At 47.0% G+C, this 20048-nt stretch overlaps 1 long non-coding RNA gene across 2 annotated transcripts in view; it reads right to left on the bottom strand.

Annotated features, from left to right (window-relative positions):
• LOC133244060 (uncharacterized) overlaps nt 1-17818 on the bottom strand; it is a 35222-nt gene extending 17404 nt beyond the window's left edge. For both annotated transcript variants that reach the window (XR_009735279.1, XR_009735280.1), the window contains exon 1: nt 19-17818. This is a non-coding gene — a long non-coding RNA (uncharacterized LOC133244060). The remainder of the gene's footprint in view (nt 1-18) is intronic.
• Nucleotides 17819-20048: the final 2230 nt, after the last annotated feature.

The raw sequence follows: 20048 nt of genomic DNA, 5'->3' as shown, positions 1-20048 counted from the left end.
GAAAAATTTGAAGCTTACCTGCAGGCGCAAGGCGACTGAGGGACAAAGGGGAGCGGGCGGGAAGGGGAAGTGCGGGAGGCCGGGGCGGAACAATAGGGGTGGGCGGAGGAGGAAGGGGAGGGGGTGGAGGAGGAAGGGGGAAAGAGACCCCGGGGCGAGTGAAGGGCAGGCGGGAGAGGGCGCAGGCTGCGGCTGCTCTGGCTGCTGCCTCTGCTGGTCTGGGAGGGGGACGGGGCGGAGCGGCCCGCTTTCAACCCCGCGCACCCTCCGACCCTGGAAGCGCTAGCTGCCCCGGGACGGCGAGGCGACTGTGTCGTCCAAATCTTCCCCACGCAATGCGGACGGCCTCCCAACAGCCTAGAGCGGCTCCGTGGACAGCGTTGGCACCAGCGAGAGAACAACCGGTAGCAAATGGCGAAGAGCATGATAGAGCGGCAGCGTGGGGGCAGGGAGGAAACTAGTGACCCCTAGCGGGCTGGTTCGAAAGCCCAGACGTTTAAGTGTGGAGAGACTTGGCAATCGTCATGGATAAATCAGACAGGAAAATGGGATGTGTGAGAAGAGACTACTGGGACAAACCCCTAGTCTATAGTAATACAAATAGGAAAAAAAGCTAACTTGCCACCTTGGAGGTCACTTTTACACCAACTCTTTACTCTGAAAATTGGTAATTAAAATGAAAGAAGAACTTTTTCTTTTAGGAAGAACTGTAGTTCATCTTTAGTCCACAAGGGAAAACTTTTTTTCTAGAATTCCATATAATGAATGTAGAGAAATTTAAAAATTAGAAAATCATTCATTCTCCAACCCAAAATGAAATAATTGACTTAAGCAAGTGTCATCAATCATCAAAGCTTTAAGGGAAAATGTGTTAGGGAAAAGGGAACAAACCTGGTGACAAATATCACCACATGATTATTTGCCAAAAAAAGAAAAGAAAGGAACCAAAAGTTTTAAATGGAAAGATCAGATAGGTCACCACTTTATCCAAGTGATCAAACCTTGTATCACTAATAGTACAACTCTGACATAGTCCTTGATGAGATGCAGTAAGTACATAGCATCATCTATTAAGTATTCTTCTCAAGTGTTTAATCTTAATCGAATTAAACCTTCAGACCCAACTTGCAATTTACAGGAAATTTACAAGGGACCAAGGAAAAAGTTAAACACATCATGGAGATAATCAGCAAATCCAGAATCCAACACATTCAACAAGACAACTAGCCTGTTCTCATCAAAATGAAAATTTAATAGAACAGAGCGGGATGAAAGAGAGGATAAATTCAAAAGACAATAATAATCAAATATAACGTGTGGATCTTGTTTGGATTCTGGTTGTTTTTTTATAGCTATGTAAGACATTTTGGAGACAACGGAGGAAATTCAGACGTGAATATTAGCTAATATTAGGAGGTATTGTTAATTTTCTTAAGTGTGGTAATGGAATTATGGCTATCCAAGAGAAATGCTGTTCTAAGAGGTACATAATGAACTATTTAAAGTGAAGTGTCGTGATGCATGGGAACAGATTCAAATATTTCACATGATTAAATCAATAAAGCAAATTTGGTAAAAATGTTGACAGTTGTTGAGTATAGATGGTAGGTTTATAGGTGATCATTGTACTGTTCTTCAGACTTTTAAAAAATAATTTTCAGGGAATCCCCTTTCACTCCAGTGACTAGGACTGCACCTTCACTGCTGTGGCCCAGGTTCAATCCCTGGTTGAGGAACTAAAATCCTACAAGTTGTGTGGCATGCCCAAAAATAACAATAATAATAATAATTTTCATAATAAAAATTGGGAAAAATATGGTGTGGAATGGAACAAGATTGGCAAAGTGTGGGACTTCCCTGGTGGTCCAGTCCAGTGGCTAAGACTCCACGCTCCCAGGGGGCCCAGGTTTCATCCCTAGTCAGGGAACTAGATCCCACATGCCACAAGGAAGATCCTGTGTGTGGCAACAAAGAACCCATGGGCCACCAACTACAACCCAGCACAGCCAAATAAACGAATAAATAAAGCGAGGTACTGCTGGGTCATATTCTTTAAATGCTTAAAAAAAAGTCTCTGTGCTTCCACTGCAGGGGTTTCAGGATTTATCCTCGTTGGGGTGTGTGAAATACACACACACACACACACACACACACACACACACACACCCCAAACCAACCAAACAAAAAAAGATGAACAAACTGTTAATAATTACTGGAGCTAGGTTATGGGAAATCTGCTTTCCCTACATACATATCTGTAAGTTTCCACATTAAAACTTTTGTTCAAAAAATAGAGAAGAACTCTGAAAGAGAACAAAACGAAATTTTTAAAAAGGCTATTGAAAGAGACAGCTACTATTGGGTTATTGTTTACCCACGTTCAAGTTCTTTGGGTGTCAGTTCTGGCCTTAATATTCATCAGGTTTTATTGGGCAACTTCAATTCAGTGGAGTTATCTGAAGAGAGATAGCTTTCTGAAGAGGAAAATAAAGCTTGGGGACTCCAACATCTTTGCTGCCACCCTCCAAATGATAGGTAGGCATTAGGAACAGTGTGAGAAATAAAAAGGAGTCTGTCGTTTAACACAAGTAAAGAGCAGAGCAAATACTGAAAGAAAGTAAAGGAAGTAGGAAAATGTTAGGACACACAGAGAAAAGCAAACCAAAGAGCAGTCTTACTGTGAGGCCTGGGTTGCTCAGTCACTTCATGTCTGATTCTTTGTGATCCCATGGACTGTAGCCCACCAGGCATCTCTGGCCATAGGATTCTCCAAGCAAGAATACTGACGTGGATTGCCATGCCCTTCTCCAGGGATCTTTCTGACCTAGGGATCGAACCCACGTCTATTCTTGCTTTTCAGGCAGATTCTTTACCCACTGAACCACCTGGGAAGATTTACTTGTCCTCGTGTTTCACCTGGCGGAAGTAGGTGAAAGAGGTCCGAGAGCCTCTCCTGGAAACGGGCGTGGGGGCAGGGCTCACCGGGAGCCCTGGTGAAGCACCCGGAGCGCGCCAGGGGCGGGGCCAACCCGGGAGGCACGGTCGGGGTCGTGTCGTGGAGCGGGGACTGGGGTCCCAGTTGTGCTCTCGGGTCACCTTTGCAGCTGGGAAGGCTCCAGGGGAGGAGCGAACCTGCGTGGCGAGGGGCGGGGGTCGGATCGTGGCGGGGGTGGGGGGGGTTCCCAGTTGTGCTCTCGGGGGGCACCATTGCGGCTGGGAATGCCCATTTCGTGCACTCCTGGGTCCCCATGGATTGGCATCCAGTGAGCGGACTGGAGGAGTGCGGACCACAGGTAAGGGAACTGGGACTGCGTAGAGCAGGGAACCACATATTCCATTCTCGGAGCTCCCCAACCTGGCGGTCGCAGAAAGGCCTCACCTTTGGGGTCAAGGCCTTTACCGCTTTACCCCTTTGTGGAAAGCTCAGAGCCACACAGTTTTCCCAAGCAGCGTAGTGTCCACTGGAAGTCCAAGGGCCAGAACCCTGAACTCTGGCCGGCTGGCCCAGCCCTGCTTCTGTCACTTTGTAGGCCAGCGGGCCCTTGACCACCTGCTGGGATGGGAAAGGGGAGGGTCCATGTATTGCACCCTAGAAACTTAGTAGGGTGCATGGATTTTAAAACCTGGTGGCCGCCAAGGCAGAAAAGAAGGGAGGAGGGCACCTTGCTGCCCTTTCTTGGCAGAATCTGTGGCTGTCCTGCTGAGGGGGCCTTTCCATGGGGACCGTGTGCAATTAAAGTTTGATGTTTTGTTACTGAATAATTAGAACGTGTAAAAATTTTAAATTATGTGGTGGTTTAATTAAAAAAAAAAAACAAGCTCCAAGTTTTTTGCAAATTGGGCTCTAAAAATTGAAGGCCAGTTTTCCTTCCACTGTGGAATTCTATGAATAAATGTGCGTGTTTTTTGTTTGGTTTTTTTTTTTTTTTTTTTTTTTAAGAAAAGAGTCCAAAAAATTAGGGAAACAGGAAACCCAGAGGTGCCCCTGTAGTTTGGTGAAGGCCTTAAGAAGTCACTTGGAAATGCTGCTGGCTGTGGGGAGGCAGATGGGCACAGAGCTGTGCAGGCTTGTCCTTTGCATGGATGTTCTTGTTTGTGGAAATCCAGCTCAGAGCCATCTCCTGATGTGTAAGAATTTCCCAGACAAACTTTGAGCTAAGCAATGCATTTTTTCCTAAGGAAATGTTTGTCTTAAGCGATGTTAATATCTGCTAGACTCTGACTTCAGGTCGTTTCCCCCAAAAGGCTCAGAAGCGACTTGAACAAAACAGTATGTTTTACTCATACCTTGTTCTCCTAATCTGTGTTAAGGAAACAATATATTTGCCTGGAAATCTGCCTTTCTTCAAGATTCATATCCATCATTTTTTGGCCCTGGATGACTCACCTGCAGCCAATGTTCTCTCAAGGCATGTCGTGGCTGAGGGGCCTGGTGCCATTCTCTGAGACACTGCCTTTCTTTCCTTAGCAGACTGCTACTGGCTGTATAATTTCTGGCTAAAGACCAGCAGGTGGTAGTCTTAGGCACCCGCCCCCACGCAAGTCTATGTCAGCAGCTTTCTATCTCTTTTTACTTTAATAACACTTGATGACACAAAAGCTCTGAGCGATCAAGTCATATGGAATCTTCATTTCAGATTGAAGATGCATTCCATGGTATTGCCATCTTAAATATTTCCATCGCTATGGAATATCTGTCCATGTATTCAGGATATTTTTCAGCCATGGTGTATAATTTCCAGTGTGCCAGTCTTGTCATCCTCGTTACATCCATGGCAAAGTATTTTATTCATGTTGACATTATTGAAAGGGAATTTTTTAAATTCCTTTTCAGATTATTATCTGCTAGTGTATACAGATAAAACTGTGTAATCATTCATTTTTATCACTTTGGACAGCTTGATAGTTGTCTTTACTTTCTTTACTTTCTCATACTTTAAGATTATCCTGGTTCATATATGTACTGCCTCACCCCTAATCTCAGTCATGTGTTCAAAGAACTTCTGTCCTTTTATTTATTTTTTTTAACATTGAATTAGTTTTGACTATGCTGGGTCTTTGTTGCTAGATGGAAGTTGCTAGGACCTCTGGACTGCAGTCTCCCATCTTTTGTTGACCTCTTGTTGACCTCTTCAGAATCCTGGTTGGTGGGAGCTTGTTAGTTCCTTGTTCCTTACCAGGACCTCCTGTTGTAAGATGACTCCTGCAAGTGTTTTCTCTTCTCTGTTGCCTGGCAAGGATGGGTGGTCACTGGTTTATTTAACAGAGTGTCTTTTGGTTCTCTGGAATAAGGTCCTTCACAGAGTAAATGTATAAAACTGTAAATGTCAGTGTTTGAAATAATGTATATTCCTAATTTGGTAAGTTGGCTTTTTTGTTGTGTGTTAGAACTCATCACCAGACCAAAGGTCATGTAGATCTTTTGTTGTTTTCTCAAATTGTATAGTTTTTTAAATGGAATTCTGGTGTTAGTTGTAAAGTTTGTGCTTCTGTTCACTTCATTTTTTTTATAAACAGTTATTTATTTATAGTTGATTGATTTACAATATCAGTTTGATTTGTCATACATCCACACAAACGAACCATAGATGTGTTGCCTCACCCTGGAATCTCCCTCCCACATCCCATCCATCCCCAACTCTCTAGGTTATTACAGAGCCCGAGTTTGAGTTCCCTGAGTCCTAACAGCAAATTCCCACTGGTTGTCTATTTACAAATGTTGGTGTACATGCATCCATGCTGCTCTCTCCATTCATGTCACCCTCTCTCTCTTGTTCCCCACCCTGGTCCGTGAGTCTGTCCTCTATGTCTGCATCTCCAGTGCTGCTATGTGAACAGATTCGTCAGACCCATCCTTCTCGATTCTATGTTTTTCTTTTTCTGACTGACTTGCCTGTTTAATATGCTCTCGGTTCATCCCCTTCTTTAGAACGGACTCAAATGTGTTCCTTTTTATGGCTGCATTCCATCCAGGCTCTGACTGTTCCCTAGCCATGTTTTGAGGAGGGTCATGGAGCCATTGTGCTCCATTTCAGTTTGGGCTTCCAGTCTGAGTGCTCACAGCAGAGCTGCTTCTGGATGAGCCCTCTGAGGTCTGCGAGCATGGGGCTGCCCACTCTTCCCTGGCGGGAGCTTTGTCTCCTCAGGGCCCTCAGGGCTCGGGCTCTGGGGTCACGGGGCTGCGTCCCGGCTGAGAGGAGCAGGGTTGCCTTTGTGCCCGCCAGCAGGGAGGCGCTGCAACAGGAGAAAATGAGGATGAAGTAGAAGTTTCCTGTGTCCAGCTGAGCGCTGACTGGAGGTCCATCTCAGAGCACTCGGAGGTGAGGGGGGGGGGCGTGGGGAGAATTCCATGTGCAAATGGCGGGTTTTCAGTTTGATTTCTGTTTGATGGCCTAGAGGATGACCTTCATGGATGTTCTTCCGAGTAGGTGGCCAGTTTTCCTGTCCCTGTTTCTTCAGAAGACTGTCCTTTCCTCTTGGCTCGTTCCTGGTTTGATTTTCATGAACTGACCATGTCCATCTGGGTTCATTCCTGGCCTCTCTCTTCTTTCCTGGAGTCCATGTGTCTGTGTTCCTGCCAGTTCCTCACTGTGGTGGTTACTACAGGGCCGTGATGTAGCTTGAAGTGGGAGAGGAAGATGCCTCCAGCTGTGTTCTTCTTTCTCAGAGTCTTTTGGCCGTTTAAGGTCCGTTCAATATTAGCAGTCTAATATTGGGAATATTTCTATTTCTGTGAAACATGCCATTGAATATTATTTTGTGATTGCAGTCAGTGTATTTGTTGATGACTTTTGTTGGAATGGACATTTTAATTCCTCATTGTTCCTGTGCGTGAGCGTGGAATAGTTTTCTGTTTGTTTGTGTTTTCTTTGGTTTCTTTATCAGTGCTTTCTAGTTTTCTGACTACTGGTCTTTTATGTCCTTGATTAAGTTTGTTGCCAGATGTTTTATTCTTTTGGATGCAATTATAAGTGGGATTTTCTTAATTTTTGTTTCTGATTGGTGTTAGTGTATACAAACGCAAGTGAATTTTGTATATTGATTGCGATTCTAAGTTGTAGTATTTTATATGATTGTCAATTGATCGGAAATTTTTAAATTTTACTGAATGTAGTCTAACAACTTTTTGTAGTTATGGGGAAAATTTTATTTATAAAATCTGTTTCTCCCACAGACCCAAGGCATGGTGGTTACTAACAGACTTCCCACAGTAGTTCTTCATTCCATGTGGACTCCTTCAAGGGCAGTGGAGCATCACAGCTTCCCTTGAACTTCGTCTGGGTAAGTCTGAACTCTATAGAAAATTTTCATGCCTGTCTAATCTGATTTTCTTTTATGGTATTGACTTGTTTGTTTTGAAACGTAATTTCCTTTCCAGGTAAAATGTACAGAAAACTCCTAGCAAAGGGGAAAAGTGCTCACATTTGCCACATCATCTAAAACAGTCTATGTGTTTTATCCAAAATGGGTGCATTCTCCTGCAGAACCTGCACATAATCTCCAAAATCAGGACATCATATGGTTTCTACAGTATAATGTAATCCACAGCCCCATTTCCTTTCAGCAGTTGTTCAATTGTATGAATATAACTTTTCTTCCCATCTTTTTTTTTTTTTTTAAGAATGTTACTGAGATTTTCAGTGATTTGGACAAACTTGATGGATTTAAAGCAGACAGTGACTATGGGATCTGCGTGGCCTTTTCTCTATGGATATTTTTCACTAAAGATGGTTTTAATGTTTATTCATGTTGTAAAATGTGTGAATCCTGCATTCTTTTTTTTCTGCATAGTAATTAAAAATAAATAACATGCTATTTACCATTTAGATATTTGTAAGCATACAGTGTTGTAGTATGAACTACCTTTCCTTGTTTTGCAAACCGGTTTAATAATATGTACCTTGTGCATGCTTTGAAGAAACTCAAGAAACTGAGTCAGTGACTTAAATGGCCCAAGATATCACCTTAGATACCATCTTCATCTAAAACCAAATCAGGGGCTTCCTGGTGGTTCAGTAGCTAAGACTGGACACTCCCAAAGAAGGAGGCCACCAAGTTCTGAACATCTGGCCTGCCTCAACGAAGGTCGATCTGGTGCAGCCAAATACAAAAAAAAAATCAATATTAAAAAAAAAAACAAAGGAAAGGCAGGGTATGGTTGTTGTACAGATTTACATCTTAGCTTTCCCTATTGATAAAAAAAAGTTTCACAAGACTGTCATCCTTCTATCTGGTATATACCAAGGATTCCTTTAAAATGAGATTTGTCTTGCAAATGTGACTCACAGAAGAGCCGTCTTGAACTTGGGTTTCAAAGATGAGCATGTGTCCTCTTAAAAAAAGAAAGTTAATTAAGTCCAACTAATTCTCATGCTGAAGAGGTATATTTTGGGGTAGCATTTGCTCCTCTTCACTTTGGATGTATCCCAATTTGCTTACACAATCATCTACCAAAGACATCCTGATATTTGAAACTTTTTAGCTGTTAGAAGTAGAGCTGCTGTGTATAATTGTGTGATACTTTTTGTCTGGACACTTTTTCAAAGCTGTTCACTAAGTGCTAGACGTGTAGTGTTCAGGTCACAGGTGAGCCTTGTTTAGCTGTGGAAAAATCCAGCTAAATTTCTCTGGCACGTGGTATCTTCCTGGGTAAGAGATCGAACTTGAGTGTCTTGCATCATCACGCAGATTCTTTACCACTGAGCCACCAGAGAATTTTTTTGAGCTTACTGGATCTAATAGGTGTGCAGTGCTACTTCATTGCTGTTTTAGATTGTAATTTCCTAATGATATATGATTTTGAGTATTTTTGATATGCTGATTTACTATGTGTATCTTTTCTTTGGCCAGGTGTTCAGATTTATACGCCTTTAATGAGGTTGTTTGTTCCAGATATTTTGTATATTTGGAGCACAATCCTTTATCATATATGTATTTTGTCAATATATTTTTCTGTGGCTTGTGTTTAAGTTTTGTGAATGAGGTTTTTCACAGTTTAAATTTATAATTTTTAAAGTTAATATTGTAAATTTTATGTCCTTTTTTGGATAGACTTTAGTGTTTTGTTTTGTTTTGGTTAAATTTCATAAGCAAAACTAAGGTACTGTAGATACAGTTTTAAGCAAAGCTGAGGTACCATAGATACAATTTTGCCTTTTGTCTGTTGAGAAGTTTGAGTGAGGTTGGTGTACATTGTAAAATTATGTCTACATTCATTTGACTGGATATGGCTTCCAGTTATTTGTATAATTGGTTTTGGAGATGTCATGAGAAGTCACTTTCCCCAAGGGAAACTGGGCAGGTTCTGTGAAACATGAACTGTCTTCAATCCCTGGTAATCACTTTCTGCTTCTTCTGGCTTTGGATTTGACCAGTGGAGTCACAGAACGTTTCTCCTTTTTTGGTCTGGTTTATTTCACTTAATATAATAACCATAAGGTTCGTCCACATTGTGGCATTGTCAGAATTACCAACTTTGAAGGGCCGAATCAGATTCCATTGTGTGTCTACCACAGTTTGTTTATGGAATTGGCTGTCCATGGACATTTAGATTGCCTCTGTTTGTTGGCCAGTGTGAATCATGCTGTTGTGACTTTGCAGAAATATGCATTGGGTACATAGCATGAATTAGAATTGAAATATCTGTTTGTTTCATGTGTTAGTTTTGGAGTAATTTCTGTAGTGTCTTGCACAGTTGCAGAACCATTTCAGTTTATCTTTTTGTATGGTAGAATACTGTTCAAGCTTTTGAATATACCCTGTGTTGCATATTCATTCACCCACCGATGGACACTTGAATGGGTTCTACCTTTGGGCTATTGTGAATAAGGTCGCTATGAATATTTGTGTACCAGTTTTTGTTTGAATTATTAACAACTACATAGTACTATGTATGAAAGAAACCACAAGGACCTACTCTATAGTTTTGGAAACTGTATTGAATATCTTATGATAATGTATAATGGAACAGAATCTCCAAAGGAATATATGAAAAAGACACGATACCCTGATAATTATTGTGCCAACACTATGTATTTCTACACGCCACTAAAATATTCACATCCGTAAGTATATTTCACTGCTTGGTTGTATAAAAATAGAGAAGTCAAACAGAGAGGAAATAAACTTCCTGTCATTGCTCATCATCATTTATGCACTATTACTACCTGTAACACTCATTTTATAAATAAGTGCTGGACTAGGAATTGACATTTGTGTAAACCAAGAGATGGTGAAGATGTAAGAAAGTATAACTTACTGAATTCCTTAACGAAGGATTATGGAACTCTATGTACATGAAGTGAATGAAAGTGAAACGGTTTAACTGAGCCACATTCTTCCTAAAGTGATGAGCTTCCACCCCACCCAATGTTAGCTCACAGTTAAATCCTGCAATCATCTGGCCTCAGTGTGTGCTTCCTGCTATCCAGAAAGAAAAAGTGAGGAAGTCCTGACAAAATCGTTGCTATTTTTCTTTTTTGGGTTTGTATTTTATTGCAGGGCTTGGGAAAAAGAGGGCCTAACCTGTTTTCAGAGTTGCATCCCAAGGCTTGCTCTGGCGTGTTACCTATGTTGACAAACTGCTGATCCTTTTCAACAAAGGACAGTGATCTGCACTTCAGTATCTGTTGCTTGAGCTGGAATAGTATGCATCCCTTTAAGTGCAGTCCTTCATGCTGAAGCAGGTCTACCTGAAGCAGTAGCATAAGATGAACACATTGATCATGTAGACATTGCATCCCATGAATTTGTAAGAATTTTTCAGGTATACCCATCATCATTGGAGGAACTGACTTGTCCCAGCAGTAACTGGAGTACCCAGCATAACAACAGTTCCTTGACTAAATAATATGCTTACAGGTACTTCTTCCAGTGTTCTTTCTCCTACTTCAGTCATGAACAGGAGAAGCTGATGGCAGTAGTTCTTGAAATGTGTATCGATTCCTAGGTGGCACAGTCAGTAAATAATCTGCCTACCAGTGCAGAATATGGAAGTGATGTGGGTTTGATCCCTGGGTCGGGAAGATAACAATTCATACACTCGTTTTATGTGAACAAGTTTTATACTCATGAGCGTTTTTCTTCTGTATACAGAATATATAGGTGAACTATAAAGAAAGCTGAGCACAGAAGAATGGATGCTTTTGAACTGTGGTGTTGGAGAAGACTCTTGAGAGTCCCTTGACTGCAAGGAAATCCAACCAGTCCATCCTAAAGGAAATCCGTTCTGGGTGTTCATCGGAAGGACTGATGTTGAAGCTGAAACTCCAATTTTTGGAGAGCTGACTCATTTGAAAAGACCCTGATGTTGGGAAAGATTGAAGACAGGAGGAGACGGGGACGACAGCGGATGAGATGGTTAGATGGCACCAGCGACCCAATGGTTACGAGTTTGGGTAAACTCTGGGAGTTGGTGTTGGACAGGGAGGCCTGGCGTGCTGTGGTTCAATGGGGGTCGCAAAGAGTCAGACACGACCGAGCGACTGAACTGAACTGAACAGAAAAACAAATGCTGTTCAAGGACACTGAAAGAACCCTGATGTTGAAAATCAGATCTGTATTGTGAGCAATGCTTAGAAATCCATGAGTTGACACATAGTATTAAGCCTATCATCCTTGTAGTTCCCTCAGTGAAATATGTTGCGAAAAGCTCTTCCTTCATGGTATAGATTCATGAAGAAGCTAAATAGCATGAATCCTTTACGTTGACAACTGTGAATTTAAATCTCCTGTGAATCCTATGTGACAACCACACATACCAACATGATTTATTAGTATTATATCAATATTTTTAGTCCTACTGTCTTTCAACTTAAAATGTCACTATACAATGGTACATGAAGTCAAGACACAAAATCAGGGCAAATACAAAATATTCCATCCTTTGAGAAAGGGAGCTAAAAAATAATGTGCTTTGCCTATTGCATTTTTATGTATTAGATCCTTAAGTATTTTATTCACCACACCCAACTGAATGGTTCACAAAAGTTTCAGAGAGGAAAGGATTCTTTCTCTTTAACAATAAGGAGTTCAACTGCTCTCAAAGCAAATACCAGACGGTAATCACCATGATGGACAAAGTTGATTATTCATATTTATATTACTCATTCGTTAGCTTGCCAAAGGTTCTAGATCTGTTACCACATTTTTTAAAAATAATATTCACATGTGAAGGTGAAAGTGGCTCAGTGGTGCCTGACTCTTTGTGACGCCATGGACTATAGAGTCCATGGCATTCTCTAGGCCAGAATACTGGAGTGGGTTGCCTGTCCCTTCTCCAGGGAATCTTCCTGACCCAGGAATGAAACCGGAGTCTCCTGCATTCAGAAAAATCATGTCCTTTGAATTTTCATTTTATTATATAGGATCATGGCAATGTGATTACATAAAATTGTTTAGTTTCCTTTACGTTTCTCCTGTTTGATATAGATATCAGCTTTTGATTCTATCACTAGCATTGCAAATAAAAAGAAAAAAATTAATTAGAGCTCCAATAGTGTTTTTACTGTTAGCAATAAGTATAGCATAATGTGCGACCTAGCAACAGCTAGTGAGCCTAGGACTGTCTGGAACATTCTTGGATCCTGCAGGAAAATACCCTGTGTGCGCCCCTCGATACCAGGCTTAGAGACCAAAATGTACATGAAAGGAAATACTGGAGCTGACCAGAGTAAGGCACCCAAACATGTCTGACACAGTGCCGCAGCCTGCTCCTTCATGGGCCATGCCACTGTAACCTAGGAATGTCATTACAAGGTTCACAAATGGCATGCGAGATGCTCGGCCCTGACACTGAGCTCAGCCCTGACCCTGAGTTTCGGTCCTCTGAGCAGATCTGGACGTCTCCCATTGTAGAAGCTAACCCGTTCCTTCCAAATACATGCTTGCAAACACACACCAGTTGGCTGCCTCTCCTTCCACAAGGGAGGCTTCATTTACCCGCGTTCTGTGAACTTCGCTTCCCAGCTGACGGACAAACCACTTATTGTAAGTATTTTCTCAGGGGCTGTTTCCCCGGGGCTGGGGCCAAGGTAAGGGCCCCAAACTCATAGGGAAAGGCAAAACCACATCCACGTCTTTGCTTTGTAGGAGAGCTCTAGTGTACTTAAGTCTGTCAGGAAGTTTTTGGCGGGAACACAGACACTCTGTGTGCATGTTGCTGCATACCCAAAATAGGGCCACAAGGAGCCTCATGCGGCACGGAAGCTGTGCGGCCCAACAGCAGCTGGAAAATCCAACCAATTGCTCTCTTTTTACCTCTGACAGAGCTCGCATTGCCGTAGCCCTTGGCAGCTTGGAAACACTGTACCCTAACCCCTCTCTAAGTAGGCCTGGATTCTGGTTCGAATAGAAAGGCAATAGGGGAGCTGTGGACAGAAACGTGGCAGTCATTTATCACATGCGCTGCTACTTCAAGTACACTAAAGCTAGAAGCTAGGAATGTCTTTCCAAGGCGTGCAAAGGACAGGGGAGAACCTCGACCCTGAATCTAGTTTTTCAGTCCCCTGATCACATTTGAGGTTCTCCCATAGTAGAAGCTAACCCATTCCTTCCAAATACAGGCTTCCTAACACAGACTGGCTGGCTACCTCTACTTGCCCGAAGAAGGCTTGCTTGTCCCGCCTCCTGCGAACTCCGCTTCCCAGCCTGGGGGAAAAGCGGTGCTTGGAGATCTTTTCTCAGGGGCTGTTTCCACGGAGCTGGTGCTGAGCCCAGAGACCGACACGCACAGGGGAAGGCAAAACCACATGCACAAGTCTTTGATCTCTAGGAGAGCTCTAGTGAACCTCACTCTGTCAGGAACGTTCTTGGCACCTACGGAGACACCTCTGTGTGTGAAGCTGCATAGCAAATATAGGGGCACAGAGAGCCTGATACACTCTGTGCAGCTTTGAAGCTGTCATTCAAAACAGCTTGAGAATCCATACAGTGCTCTCCCTTACCACTGAGAGAGTTCTCATTGCTGTAGCCCTTGGCAGTTTGTAGAAATCCGCACCCAAACCCTTCTCCAAGTAGGCCCGGGTCCTAGTTCAGATGAATATGCAATGGCGGAGCTGAGGCCAGTAAGGCACCAGTGAGGTCTCACACACTCTGGCAGCCTGCTTGTCCAGGGACAGTAAGGCCTCTTTTCCCTGCAGGAGGCTCGCTTGCCTTGCCTCCTGTGAACTGCATTTCCCAGCCTGGGGGAAAAGCGGTTCCTGGAGATCTTTCTCAGGGGCTGTTTCCCCAGACGCGGGGCGGACCTCGGGGACCCCACTCACAGGGGAAGGCAAAACCACGTGGACAGGTCTATGCTCCATAGGAGAGCTCTAGTGAACCTCATCTGTCAGGAACATTCTTGGCTCCTATAGAGACACCTCTGTGTGTGAAGCTACACACCCAACATAGGGGCACAGGGAGCCTCATTCTCTCCGTGGGGTGCTGATGCTTTGTGGCAAAGCACCTGCTTGAGAATCCATCCACTTATGCTTCCTCGACCTGACAGAGGTCTCATTGCTGTAGCCCTTGGCAGTTTGGAAAGAAGCAGACCCTTACCCTTCACCAAGTAGGCCTTTGTCCTAGTTTGAATGGAAAGGCAATCGCTGAGCTGAGGCCAGGAAGGCGCCAGTCAAGTCTGACATATTCTCGAAGCCTGCTTCTTCATGGACAATAACGCTAGAATCTAGGAATGTGTTTGCAAGGCTGCCAAAGGGCAGTCAGGAACCTCGACCCTGCCTCTGGAATTTCTGTCTTCTGAGCAGATCTGGAAGTCTCCTTTTGGAGATGCTAACCCATTCCTTCCAAATAGAGGCCCAAACGTAGTCCCGTTGGCTGCCTCTTCTTGCCTGAAGGAGGCTTGCTTTTCCCGCCTCCTACGAACCCCGCTTCCCAGCCTGGGAGAAAAGCGGATATTGGAGATCTTTTCTCAGGGCTGTTTCCCTGGAGCTGAGGCCTTGGGGACCCCACTCACAGGGGAATGCAAAACCATGTGGACATGTCTATGCTCTGTAGGAGAACTCTAGTGAACCTCATCTGTCAGGAACATTCTTGGCTCCTATAGAGACACCTTTGTGTGTGAACCTCCACACCCAACATAGGGGCACAGGGAGCCTGATTCTCTCAGTGAGGGGCTGAAATGTGCAGCCACGCACCTGCTTTGAATCCATCCACTTACTCTTCCCTTGCCTTGACAGATGTCTCATTTCTGTAGCCCTTGGCAGTTTTGAAAAAGCAGACCCTTAACCTTCACCAAGTATCCCTTTGTCCTAGTATAAATGGAAAGGCAATAACTGAGCTGAGGCCAGGAAGGCACCAATCATGTCCCATACTCCAGAAGCCTGCTCCTTCTTGAAGAATAACGCTAGAATCTAGGAATATTATTGCAAGGCTGGCAAAGTGCAGACGAGAATTTCGATCCAAACTCTGAAATTTCCATCTTCTGAGCAGATCTAGAGGTCTCCTTCGGCAAAATTAACCCATTGCTTCCAAATTGAGGCTTCCAAACACAGGCCGGTTGGCTGCCTCTTCTTGCCTGAAGGAGGCTCGCTTTCCTGCCTATGCAAACCCGGCTTCCCAGCCTGGGGCAAAAGCGGATCTTGGAGATCTTTTCTCAGGGGATGTTTCCATGAAGCTGGGGCTGAGCCCGGGGACCCACACGCACAGGGGAAGGCAAAACCACATAGACCAGTCTTTCCTCTGTAGGAGAGCTCTAGTGAACTTCACTCTGTCAGGAACATTCTTGGCTCCTATGGAGAGCCCTCTGTTTGTGAAGCTGCATACCCAACATAGGGATACAGGGAGCCTGATTCTCTCCATGGGGTGCTGAAGCTTTGTGGCCAAGCAACGTTTGAGAATCCATCCACTTACTCTTAACTCTGACAGAGGTCTCATTGCTGTAGCCCTTTTCAGTTTGGAAAGAACTAGAGCCTTACCCTTGTCCAAGTAGGCATGGGTCCTATTTTGAATGGAAAGGCAATAGCTGAGATGAGGCCAGTCAGGTGCCAGTCCCATCTCCCACACTCCCACAGCCTGCTCCTTCCCAGGAAGGAACACTAGAAGCTAGGCATGTCTTGGCTAGGCTCACCCAGGGCAGAGCATCCTCTGGGCCGGGGTTCTGCGGTATCATGCCTGGGAGCAGATCTGGAGCTCCACCGGTGTGGAAGCTCACTCCCCTTCCCAATACAGGCTTATAAGCACCCCGGCGGGCTGCCTCTTCTCCCCGAAAAGAGGCTCGCTTCCCCACGTGTTGTGAACTGGGCTTCCCGCCTGGGCGCAAAGTGCTTCCTGGACGTCTTTGCTCAGGGGCTGTTTCCCTGAGCTGGCTCAGTGCTAGGGAGCCCAAACACACAGGGGAAGGCCCCAAACCACATCAACACGTCCAGCCGAGAGGCTGCTCTGTCCTCGGTGCCTTACTGGCCTCAGTTCTTCTATGGCCATTGCATTGGAACTATGACCCAGGCCTACTTGGAGAAAGATATGGGTGCAGATTTTTACAAACCGCCAAAGGCTACAACAATGAGAACTATCTCAAGGGAGAGAGAGCACTGTATGGATTCTCAAGCTGTGGCTTGAACGAGAGCTTCAAAGCTGCACAGAGAGAATCAGGCTCTCTGTGCCAAGATGCTCAGTATGCAGCTTCACACACAGAGGTGTCTCCAGAGGAACCAAGAATATTCCTCACAGACTGAGGTTCACTAGAGCTCTCCTACAGAGCAAAGACTTCTCCATGTGGTTTTGCCTTTCCCTGTCAGTATGCTTCCCCAAGCTCAGGCCTAGCTCGGGAAAAACAGCCCCTGAGAAAATATCTCCAAGAACCGCTTTTTCCCCCAGCCTGGGAAGTGCACTTCACAGGAGGCTCAGAGAGCGAGCCTCCTGCAGGCAAGAAGAGGCACCCAGTTGGCCTGTGTTTGGAAGCCTCTATTTGGAAGGAATGGGTTGGCTTCTCCAGAAGGAGACCTCTAGATCTGCTCAGAAAACGGAAATTTCAGAGTCTGGATCGATTCTCACCTGCTTTTTGCCAGCCTTGCAAAGATATTCCTAGATTCTAGAGTTGTTGTCCATGAAGGATTAGGCTTTGGGAATATGTCAGTATGACTGGTACCTTACTGGCTTCAGCTCAGATATTGCCTTTCCATTCATACTAGGACAAAGGACATTTTGGTGAAGGGCAAGGGTCTTCTTCTTTCCAAACTGCCAAGGGCTACAGCAATGAGACCTGTGTCAGAGGTAAGGGAAGACTAGGAGGATGGTTTCCCAAGAAGGTGCATGGTCACGCATTTCAACACCCCACAGAGAAAATCAGGCTCCCTGTGCCCTTATGTTGAATATGTACTTATCACACAGAGGTGTCTCCGTAGGAACCAAGAATTTTCCTGACAGACCAAAGTTAACTAGAGCTTTAGTACAGAACATAGAACTATCAATGTGGTTTTGCATTCCCATGTGATTTGGGTCTCCGAGCTCCACCTCAGCTCTGGGGAAACAGCCCCTGAGAAAGATCTCCAGAAACCGCTATTACCCAGGTTGGGAAAGGCAGTTCATAGGAGGGAAATCAAATGAGCCTCCTACATGGAAAAAGAGTCCTTACTGCCCCTGGAGAAGCAGGCTGCGGGAGTGTGGGAGCCGTGAGTGGTGCCTGACTGGTGCCTCAGCTCAGCTCTCGCCTTCCCTTCGGACCTAGGAGCCAGGCGTCCTTGCAAAGGGCTTAGGGGCTGGGGGTGTGCACACTGCCAAAGCCTCCCGCGGGGAGAGCTCTTTCCGAGGGAAAGGAAGCGCCCCAGGCTGCATTCCCAAGCTGGTGCTTCCCCGCCCAGACTAAGCGCCGCACGAAGGGAGTCAGTGTGCCCAGAAAGCACCTGCCAGACCAGGCCTTCCCTGGAGCTGTCCTCCCGCCTAGAGGCAGGTGGATGTGCTGTGCGGGCTTCCCCTGTGCGTTTGGGCTCCCTAGCACAGCCGCAGTGCAAGGGAACCAGCCCATGATCAGTGAGCTCCGGGCAGTCCTTTGGTCCCAGGTTTGGAGCCCAATGCCCCGAACGCGGGAGAGAAGAGGCTGGCTGCCGGCGGGTGCTTGCAAGCCTGTACTGGGAAGGACCGAGTGAGCTTCCACACCGGCGGAGCTCCAGCTCTGCGCCCAGGCGCGATAGCACAGAGCCCCGGCCGAGAGGCTGCTCTGTGCTGGGCGAGCCTCCCCAAGCCCTGCCCAGCTTCTAGCGTTCGCGCCCGGGAAGGAGCAGGCTGCGGGAGTGTGGGAGCCGTGAGTGGTGCCTGACTGGTGCCTCAGCTCAGCTCTCGCCTTCCCTTCGGACCTAGGAGCCAGGCGTCCTTGCAGAGGGCTTAGGGGCTGGGGGTGTGCACACTGCCAAAGCCTCCCGCGGGGAGAGCTCTTTCCGAGGGAAAGGAAGCGCCCCAGGCTGCATTCCCAAGCTGGTGCTTCCCCGCCCAGACTAAGCGCCGCACGGAGGGAATCAGGGTCCCGGTGCCCCTGGCTTGGGGAGGCAGCTCCACAGCCAGAGTGTTGCTCCGTTTGTGCCCAGAAAGCACCTGCCAGACCGGGCCTTCCCTGGAGCTGTCCTCCCGCCTAGAGGCAGGTGGATGTGCTGTGCGGGCTTCCCCTGTGCGTTTGGGCTCCCTAGCACAGCCGCAGCGCAGGGGAACCAGCCCATGATCAGTGAGCTCCGGGCAGTCCTTTGGTCCCAGGTTTGGAGCCCAATGCCCCGAACGCGGGAGAGAAGAGGCTGGCTGCCGGCGGGTGCTTGCAAGCCTGTACTGGGAAGGACCGAGTGAGCTTCCACACCGGCGGAGCTCCAGCTCTGCGCCCAGGCGCGATAGCACAGAGCCCCGGCCGAGAGGCTGCTCTGTGCTGCGCGAGCCTCCCCAAGCCCTGCCCAGCTTCTAGCGTTCGCGCCCGGGAAGGAGCAGGCTGCGGGAGTGTGGGAGCCGTGAGTGGTGCCTGACTGGTGCCTCAGCTCAGCTCTCGCCTTCCCTTCGGACCTAGGAGCCAGGCGTCCTTGCAAAGGGCTTAGGGGCTGGGGGTGTGCACACTGCCAAAGCCTCCCGCGGGGAGAGCTCTTTCCGAGGGAAAGGAAGCGCCCCAGGCTGCATTCCCAAGCTGGTGCTTCCCCGCCCAGACTAAGCGCCGCACGGAGGGAATCAGGGTCCCGGTGCCCCTGGCTTGGGGAGGCAGCTCCACAGCCAGAGTGTTGCTCCGTTTGTGCCCAGAAAGCGCCTGCCAGACCGGGCCTTCCCTGGAGCTGTCCTCCCGCCTAGAGGCAGGTGGATGTGCTGTGCGGGCTTCCCCTGTGCGTTTGGGCTCCCTAGCACAGCCGCAGCGCAGGGGAACCAGCCCATGATCAGTGAGCTCCGGGCAGTCCTTTGGTCCCAGGTTTGGAGCCCAATGCCCCGAACGCGGGAGAGAAGAGGCTGGCTGCCGGCGGGTGCTTGCAAGCCTGTACTGGGAAGGACCGAGTGAGCTTCCACACCGGCGGAGCTCCAGCTCTGCGCCCAGGCGCGATAGCACAGAGCCCCGGCCGAGAGGCTGCTCTGTGCTGGGCGAGCCTCCCCAAGCCCTGCCCAGCTTCTAGCGTTCGCGCCCGGGAAGGAGCAGGCTGCGGGAGTGTGGGAGCCGTGAGTGGTGCCTGACTGGTGCCTCAGCTCAGCTCTCGCCTTCCCTTCGGACCTAGGAGCCAGGCGTCCTTGCAAAGGGCTTAGGGGCTGGGGGTGTGCACACTGCCAAAGCCTCCCGCGGGGAGAGCTCTTTCCGAGGGAAAGGAAGCGCCCCAGGCTGCATTCCCAAGCTGGTGCTTCCCCGCCCAGACTAAGCGCCGCACGGAGGGAATCAGGGTCCCGGTGCCCCTGGCTTGGGGAGGCAGCTCCACAGCCAGAGTGTTGCTCCGTTTGTGCCCAGAAAGCGCCTGCCAGACCGGGCCTTCCCTGGAGCTGTCCTCCCGCCTAGAGGCAGGTGGATGTGCTGTGCGGGCTTCCCCTGTGCGTTTGGGCTCCCTAGCACAGCCGCAGCGCAGGGGAACCAGCCCATGATCAGTGAGCTCCGGGCAGTCCTTTGGTCCCAGGTT

This window comes from Bos javanicus, unplaced genomic scaffold (assembly GCF_032452875.1).
Source record: "Bos javanicus breed banteng unplaced genomic scaffold, ARS-OSU_banteng_1.0 tig00004404_1, whole genome shotgun sequence".
Taxonomy (NCBI): Eukaryota; Metazoa; Chordata; class Mammalia; order Artiodactyla; family Bovidae; genus Bos; species Bos javanicus.
This window is presented reverse-complemented; position numbering and strand designations above follow the sequence as displayed.